The sequence below is a fragment of the Alligator sinensis genome, unplaced genomic scaffold, assembly GCF_000455745.1.
Source record: "Alligator sinensis unplaced genomic scaffold, ASM45574v1 scaffold1447_3, whole genome shotgun sequence".
NCBI classification, from domain to species: Eukaryota; Metazoa; Chordata; order Crocodylia; family Alligatoridae; genus Alligator; species Alligator sinensis.
In genome coordinates, this window is record NW_005842466.1 from 85,783 (window position 1) to 95,085 (window position 9,303).

The window sequence follows — 9,303 nt, forward strand, 5'->3', positions numbered from 1 at the left end:
TCTTGCATGGAGCAGGCACAGATATCTGCCGCTGTCCCCTGCTGGCTCTGGTGTGGGAGGCAGGAGCCCCAGAGGTACTCCTGCCCTGCTCCAGCCTCAATAAGAGGCGTCGCATGGTGGGAGGCTCACTTGGGGATATTGGTGGTGGTGGGCAGATTTCTTCTTCCTGTATCTGCTCCCTGCTGCTCCTCCACGGTGATCCCTGCTGGCTGGATTTAGGCACTGGAAGGAGGAACCTGCCCATCACCTCCGCTACATCCAGTTGACGCAGGCACGGCAGGCCATGGGAAGGAAGCAGAGAGTGGGAGTCGCAGAGCTGCTCTAGCTGGGGGCTTCAGGAGATGGCCTCGTGGGTTTCTGGGCTCAGCTGTGGGCAGTGGCGCAGGTTCCTCCTAGCACCTGCTTCTGGCCAGCAGGGTACATATAGGGCAGAGGTGGGCAAAATGTGACCCGCCAGGCCATTCTGTCCGGCCTGCAGGGCCCCTAAAAAATTTAGAAAATTAATATTTATTAGCTCCTGGCTGCCTGTCATGCTTCCCTCGATGGCTTGCCAAAACTCAGTAAGCGGCCCTCCACCTGAAATAATTGCCCTCCCTGATACAGGGGATGGGGGTGGGCAGTGGGAAAGCAAGTACAGGAAGGAGAGGCCTGTTTACTGCTGCTGTCTGTGGCCATGATTGCCACTCCTCTGCCCATTGGGTGGCAGGACTCTAGGGCTGCCCAGTCAGCTGGGTATAGGGTAGCAGGGGCAGGTCCCCCTTTTCACGCTGCTCCTTGCCCTGCCCCCCAGAGTTCCCTGCTGACTCCAGGATCTTCAGCTTATATCCTGTCCCCATCCCTCACCATGGCCTGAGGGGCAGTGTGGTGCCCCTGACGGGTGGTGTGATGCCCCCCTTTACTAAATCCTAGAACTGCCGTGCACCTGTCGGTGCCCACCAAACAAGAACAGCATTTTTTCGGTTTTTTTGTGTGGCGAAGGTGTGCCACCCAGTGAAATTTTATGGTAGGATTTTTGGCACAATACAGAAAAACTACATAGGGTCCAGAGGAGGGCCACCCGCATGATCCGGGGACAACAGGGCAGACCCTACAGTGAGAGACTGCGGGACCTGAACCTATTCAGCCTCCACAAGAGAAGGCTGAGGGGGGACCTGGTGACCGTCTATAAACTCACTAGGGGGAACCAGAAGGGTTTGGGGGAGACGCTGTTTCCCCTAGCCCCCGCTGGCATAACAAGGAGTAATGGGCACAAGTTGATGGAGAGGAGGTACAGATTGGACATCCGAAAAAACTACTTTACAGTTAGGGCGGCTAGGAGCTGGAACCAACTTCCAAGGGAGGTGGTGCTGGCCCCTACCCTGGGGGTCTTTAAGAAGAGGCTGGATGCCTACCTGGCTGGACTCATTTGAGTCCCGTTTTTGTTTTTAGGGTTTTTTGTTGTTCTCCCGCCCTGGCGGGGGGTCGGGCTAGAAGATCTATTAGGTCCCTTCCGACCCTAAAACTATGAAACTATGAAACTACATAGCCCAACAGAAAGTCTGTGAATGGAGAGAGAAGTTAAAATGGCTGCACGTCTGCAATGGCAGGATTGGCCAGCAATGCAGGGGTAGGTACAACTCGCAGTGCAGGAATGGCTGTCACAGAAACCAAAAAAGCTTCTTTGGGGATGGGGTGAAGAACCTTGTGACTTGCTGGAATACCTGTGTTGCCGAGCAGGATGACTACGTAGGGAAGTGATGCGATCTGGTAAACGATCATTGCACACAACACGGTTTTATTTTGAAATTGCCATTAGTTTCTGAAACACCCTCATGGGAAAAGGCTTGCACTTCAAGCCTGAGAAACCAAGCAAAATGCAGGTTGACAGGAATAATGTGCCCAGAACGCAAAACTCCAGAGGAAAGGATTTGAAGCCCTGACCTTTTAGTTCAAGGGAGAAGGCTAAGCCGCCGTGAGAGTACATTACACAGTGGATGTCACTGAAGAGTTTGAGGAAGCCGTAGGGCTCTCCATAGCAAACTGTCAGTAAGCAGAACAACGTAAGCCATGAAGTGCTATCATTTCCTAAATATTTTTTAAGTCATCCTTTGTACCGCTTTGAATATCTGATCTTGGGGGTTGACCCATAGTATCATTTTATGAATGTCAGAGACTTTGATTTTTTTTCTAGTGTTTTACTTCTTCCAGTCCTTTCTCCCCTTCTCCCTCCCACCAAAAATAATTCTAAGAACGAGCAACATTATGAGCAGCTCACTTTTTGATGGGTTGTATTTCAGGAATTCCTTGACCAAATAACTTGCAGTTCCAGCTCAAGCTCTCCATCCCCCTGCTATGATTTAGCAGTTTTCCAAATGGTGTTCTCGCTAATGAAGGCTTTAAAGAAACCTTTAATCTGAAACGTGATTTCTTATTGTGGGGTTGTTAGAAGAACCCTTGGATCCAGTGACCTCAGACTTGCTTTGCTAATTCCATCTTAGATGCTGGTAAAGAACAGGTGTGTGCACAATTTGACTATGAATGTGGGTTCCAGAGCGGTATCTGCTCTTAAACGGGCTGCTTTGCAGAAATTGGGAAAGGAGCCCTTGCAGAATCCCACTAATGGGCAGAACAGAAAATCTTGGCATGATATAGAAGACAGGACTTGAACAACACTCAGCCTGCCTCGCATACTGTGTTCAGGTTCAGTGGCCACAGCATGACTTCTTGAGCCACCCGGTTGTTCTGACGTCAGGCTGTCTGCAAACACTTGAGCCTGCAGCAGAGCTGCAGTCCTGATGCACGTGCACAGATGAGTTTTTTTTTTTTCTGGCTACTTGGCGTTGCTGGAGCCACCCAAAAGTCTAGATTTTACCCTGAATAATTTTTAACTCTTGATTGTTCAAAAGGGCAACGGATGCTGGGCATCAAGCGAGATCGGACCCGAGTAGATGATGGGTGTCAGTTTGGAGAGAATCAGAACCATAGTTTGAAACGTGCATTCACATTGATGTTTGATAACATAGTGTTTTAGGGGAATTCCTTCCTCAGTCTTAGTTGGATCCCCAGTCCTATTTGGCACTTGCATCCTCTCTCAAAAAGGCACAGCAGTCTTCAAGACGGAGTACACACATGGATTTTAGTGCATTTAGTTACATCAGCTCTTAAACAGAAAAACATTCTCAGCTGTTACTGCAGTGCCTCTCTAGCATGGATTTTAGTTGAGCTCAACCCAGAATGGTTCTTCAAAGTCTGTTGCAAGTCTTCAAGTGCAGGTTGATTTTTATTGCTAGCAGGCACAACCTGAAGAAAAGTGAGGCATTGATCCAGGTCATTTGCCATGTAATAAAAAGATACCCACAGAGACCCCCAAATTCAAGACCATTTTGAAGGCCTCATAACCATGGCCCTGTTAATTGCAAATAAGCATATAATTGTGTTGACAAAGCACCCTTTGCCTCCGTTTAGCTGTGAAAGCTAATATAAGTTAGGAGTCTTTTCATGATGAAGGGAAGAACTGTTACAGCCGATTCTGCCCAGCAAACTAGAAGACTTCTGGCAGGAACTATGGGCTTTGCTACCTTATGAAAGGGGATTTCCAGAAATTGGAGTTTCCCTATTATATTACTTTTGTTTTTCAGAGTAGTAGATTTTCTTTGCTTCTCAGTTCAGAATTTGACATCTATATTTGACTAGTTGATTACTTTATTGCAAGTTGCTTATTGGCTCCCCAGTACGATGGAGAGGGTGGTATTTCTATGCAAGCAGAATTAACCTGTTGCTTTCTTCCTGTTTGTGATCATGGTCCACTGTACACCCTTTGTGCCTTCCAGCCTGGCTTTCTCAATACTGTATCATTTCTGAGTAAGGCTATGAGAGTTAATTTTAACTCAGTAGCCAGTTTTTGGGTAGAAAATATGGCTGCTGAAAACTTCTCAGTGATAAGTTGAAATATGAAATGAAATATAACATGCAGAACATGAGGGAACTAGGCAGCATTAATAGGAAAATAAGTGGTTCACACACCTGAACTACTCTCAGCTCTGAAGTATATGGAAATAGGATTTTTGCCAAGAACAGAAAGGCAAAAAGAATTAAACTCCCCAACCAAGCAGATCCCATGTATAATTCCTTCTGTCTGAAGATCTCAAAGTGCTTTACAAATGCAAATTAACCCTTGAGAAGTAGATATTATCAAATTCCCATTTAGGAGCAGCCATATAAAGGAAACTTAATGCAGTATTTTGGGTAGAGAATAAGATCCAGAGTTTTAATTCAGCCTACCTTGAAGTGGAACGTCAAAAATTAGATGCGTATCTGCTTTTTAATGTTAGACAATACTGGTGAAGAGTCCAAGCTCATTTCATGTGTTATTCAGGTCTGCGGCGGTAACAGTTGGTAGTCTCTGCTGACCCAGGCTGGATTTGAATTTACAGTCTCTGGTTCCCATTTCTTTACAGTTCCTCTACATTCGCCAGGTTATTTGTTAATGAATTTTATTTAAGTGAATTGTGGGTGAACTTCAGGTGTAAGGGGGCCCCTGCCACATATACTACATTTATCTTTTTCTCCCATTTCCCAGTGTTGCAAATTAACTGATATTGACAGAAGAGTGCCCTTGTGCAATATGTTTCTATTTGATCTGGGCAAGACTTCCTTTTTTTTTTTTTTTTTTTGTTTTTTTCCAGCACCTGCCTATGTGCTATTTTTTTGCTTCCTCATTCTGATGACTTTCATTGTTCTGGTGTTTTTTTTCCTTATTGCTTTTTATAACTTTACTCTGAATAATTTGTCTGCACTTTCTTACCTCTGTATTCAAACTTTTTTTTTTTGCTTTTCTGTTCTTAGCTTTGCTACAAAATTGTAGAACTGACAGTGGTTCGTATGAATGAGAGCGTCTTAATTTTCCAATGTTTTCTACTTGCCTAATTATTGGCCTTTATAACCTTTAGGTGTCTTTAGCGTTTTGTTTTGCTAAATGTGCGTGCAGATAAATGTTTGTGATTTTAGTCTGAAGATTGTGAAGGCCAGAAAAGGTAGTAACTTCTATGTAATGTGTATTTAGACATTAGTTTTCTCTTTATACCAGATCAGAAAGAGTTCACTAACACGTTTCTCCAGAAGGGAGTTATCATGTAATATGATACAAGGTATGTCATGTTTCCCAAAGTTAAAGCTGGAGAAACGGAACGATGAATTAGACTATTACTAATTTATTCTTAGCAGTGGCAGCATTGTCACACTTATCCTACACTAAGTTTTAACCAGTTATCTGGGGAAAAGTGATTTTTTAAAATATCTCCTGATATTTCAGTTTCCCTGAACAGAGATAAAAAGATAAACTGAAAGAGAGATTTTTTTTTTTTTTATGGCCACGTGGAACAAGGGGGAATTTATTTTAATGTTTTATGTTCCAAGCAGAATTGCCTCTAGTGTTGAGTGTGACCACCAACCAAACCAAGGGGAACATTCAATTGGTAATAACTTTTCAGTTTAGAATCTGTTAAGACTTCTGGTCTGGATGATTCTGAAGTCTGCTCCATGGTGGGGAAACGTCAAGGATTTAAATATAATACTCAGGTATGTTTTTTATTTTGTTTGTGAATCCCATATCGGGTTATGCAGCAAAATTAAAAACAAGACCTTCAGGGAGAATCTGTAGCAAAGAAGCAACGTTGTGAGACTTTTGTAAGCCACAAAGAGCACTGCATGAGTTAAATTGTTGTGAAAGCTCAAGCACCGCAGAGATGTCATGAAGTAGCATTTCCAATCAAACTGTAAATGTATTTGTAAAAGGATTAGGAATAAAACCCCTAAGTGTACAACTTCAGTTGCAGAAGACAAATGGCTCTAAAAGCAGTGTTGTTTCACTGGTAGAACTAGTCTGGCTTCATAGAGGTCTGTTGTCAGAACAGTGGGGTGGAGGAGAGTATGAGGGGATGCATTTATAAAGTGCGGTGGTTAAATGCTGTCACAGCTTTAGAGAAATCATTGCTCTTCAACTGGTTTAGCCTCTAAACAGGACAATATTAAAGGATCAATATCCAACTTTATTTGTAGTGCATTTTTAAAATCGAGTTTATACCCATTTGTTTACTTTGTTGGCTTACCCATAGTTTTATCCACATACAGCACAACTAATGCTCTGTTACTGGTAACCATGACAGGTAAGAGGGACAGCACCTGAGACTGTCATGCAAGTGTTTTTCTGTAACTAATTTAGTACACTTTTTGGCATGGCTTTCTATTGCTGCTTGTACGATCACTTTGGCTACAGGTCCTCCTTGCCAGCACTCATGGAGCAGAGAATACCTCAAGAGCTCATCACTTCATGAGCTAGTCTGCGTGCATGGCCGTAGGTATTCTTTCCCATGATGAAACGATAGAGGTTATCTTGTTTCTAACGTAAGTAGGCCTGGTGTTGAGTGAACAAAGAATGATAATCACATCATTTTACTATGGAAATAAAAATGCATAGCTGCGAGTCAACAATGTTTGGTGTGACAAAGTCTGAGTCAAAAAACAGTTGCATTTGTGGTTGGGATATTCAAAGCCCACCAAATTTTGCTGCCATTGGAATGTAACAAGAGCAAAGTTGGAGCAATCGCACCTGTAATCGCTACAGGAGCTAAATTTGAACGTCCTGTTCTTTAAGCCTTGCATTGTTTCATCTGCTTCAGTGCTTTTTTGTGGAAAGATATGTCATTTATATCTTTGGGTGATTTACCTGTCTCTTGGCCTTGGTTACCTGGTATAAATCACTTTAACAAGTAGCAATACAGGTTGAAATTCTGACTTTTAATATAATTATGGTAACCACCTGTTGTATGGTCTCCTAGCAAAGGCATCAAATTAATAAATGCCAATGGGGATGGCATGGAAAAGAATAGAAAAATTGGAAGAAGATACTGACTTTCAAGAAAATTGATGCTGAAGAAGTCTGTTTATAGATTAAAAACAAAACCAGCAAAAAAAAAATAAAAAAATAGAATACTTCTAAAATTCAACCTAGCCCTCTAGAAAACTTATATTCAAATTTGGGACCTAGAGCTAACTAATGCAAGTTATGAGTTAAGCAGGTTCAGTAAGTGCTATAATTGTCAATCAGATAAATGGTGTGGCAGTTGTATTTAACCACTTTAGTTTAGTTTACATTCTTTTTTTCACAGGTGAACTTTTTACTTTATGGTTTGTTTCAAAGAAAAGCCAATTTATTTTTTAGTCTTTTCTGTAGGTTAAAAAAAAAACAAACAACAAACTGTCTCGGACGGCCTGAGTCGACTCGAGGTGATTTAGAAATTACTCGGTCGTTTGGGCGGGCTGGTGAATGGAGAGGCAGACACAGCTTATCGGTTGCAAAAACTTTACTTATGCCGCCTGTAGCCGCGACGCAGGTGGTCCGGGCGTCTGAACAACTATGTCAGTTGCTCCAGCTGGCAAGGCTCAGGCCAGCTAATCTGTCCACAAATTAAGCCGGCGGGGAAAGGGTAAGTCGAGGATTGCGCTTGGCGACGGGGAGAAGACTCAATAGGTGATCAGTCTATCGATCAGCTCAGCCACAAGTCAGATCTCTTTAGAGGCACTCTGCAGCGTGCTCAAAGTTCTCCGACTTGGGCGGAAGTCGCACGAAATTTTAAACGGCTAGCAAGCCAATTACTAGCCACCACGTAGGAATAATTTAGAACTGGCCAATAGCGGGACACAAATTTGCATTCAAATGGCGGGAACTCTCTTGCACCGAGGTTTTTCTGTTGCAACAAAAACCTTTGCTGTGCAAGAGGCTCTCATGTGGCGGGAAAATTCCATCGTGCCGAGGCACCAAAATCACTGGGTTGTGACACAAACAAACCTCAAGTTAAAAATGCATATTCAAAAATTTAAATTCCCTTAACTGTTTGTCATATAATATAACTGTGAAGATAAGATTGGCTTAAACAATACACTCCTAGTCTTATCTGACCATCAAGAAGAACCTAAGGGTCAGTGATGTAAGAAGTCTTAATTAGGATCAATACATGAAGTGGACAGACACAAAATGGAACAGAGTGCTTGTGCCAGAAGGTTTTCTGTCAGCAAAGACATGCACCATAGGAAAGGAATGTGGAGAAAAGACTATAATCAAATGTGTATACTATTTTATATACACAGCTATAGATTTCCAATGGCTCTTTTTAGGGGGCCTTAAGTTAAAGCACTTTTGCTTTGTTTGATCAATTTGTATAAAAAAAAAAATAGTTAAATTGCTCCTATCCCTTGGGTTTCAGACTCAATTATTCAATACTCATTTTCTGAAAACTTCTGGAAGTTGAAGTAAGGTCATGCCCCCTAGCTGTACCATGGGATATGACCCTATTCAGTTACTGTTAAAAGAAGGTTATAGAAAAGGAAGATTCCAATTCTTAACGTTATTGGGTATTGGGCCATAGCTCTCCAGGCTGCAAAAAATGGTCCATGTAGCAAAACCAGTTCTGAAAAATTCTAGATTTTAATTAACACATTCTTGTCTGGTCTGTGCATTAGCTATGTTGTTTGCTGGGGTGCTAACCCAGGAAAAGAGCAGAAAAACTGCCAGGCCATCTGGAGCTAGAAGATATTTGCTTAGGATGGTAGATTTGTTTAGACTGTCTAGCAATTACATGGATACTTGGTACTGTGTTTTGAGGGGTGATTTTATCTTGGGAATCTGTTGTTCAATAGGGGAACAACTACTTCCTATAAAGAAGTGTCACCTCTGGTTTGGATGGCAGGTCCTTTCTTAACAGCTCTGCACACTTACTATTCTTCCTCCTCCTGGTAAGCAAACTTACTGGAAGATTATCTTTTCCTGTCTGAATACTGGAAAGCAAATGCTGGGGAGTTCTTGTATTCCCCTGTGAGTTCACACGTGTTCAGCTTACCTATTCTCTTTTCTACTTCTTTTTTTCCCTGTTCTGTGTGCCCTTCGGTCTTGGGCTTCCAGCTTCTGTTTTTGAGGGTTACGTTTAGATTTCAAACACAAGAGAAGGAATTTATGGCATAAGGCCCTTCCCAGAAGAGCAAAATGAGATTTTCCTCTGTATGGCTTTGGTACTGTAAGAGCGATGTTGTAGCTGTGATAGTCCAGAAATAATGTGTGTGTCAAGGTTTTCTTAAGGTGATGTCTTTTAATGTACCAAATGTGTAGTTTGGATAGTGTGTCCTGACAAAGAATGTCTTGCGTTCAAAAGCTTGTCCAGCTCGATCCCAACTACGCAGTCTTACGAAAGAAGTAACCCTAAGACATCCTTGCACCTCAGTGGCTTTGACTTTTAAGCACTGAACTCTGAACTTAGCTCTGACAAGGGAAAG

At 42.5% G+C, this 9,303-nt stretch overlaps 1 protein-coding gene across 7 annotated transcripts in view; it reads left to right on the plus strand.

Annotated features, from left to right (window-relative positions):
• The window catches only part of TBL1XR1 (transducin beta like 1 X-linked receptor 1), a 185,492-nt gene that overhangs the window by 58,274 nt on the left and 117,915 nt on the right, over window positions 1–9,303 (plus strand). The gene's annotated exons all lie outside the window — the stretch shown is intronic.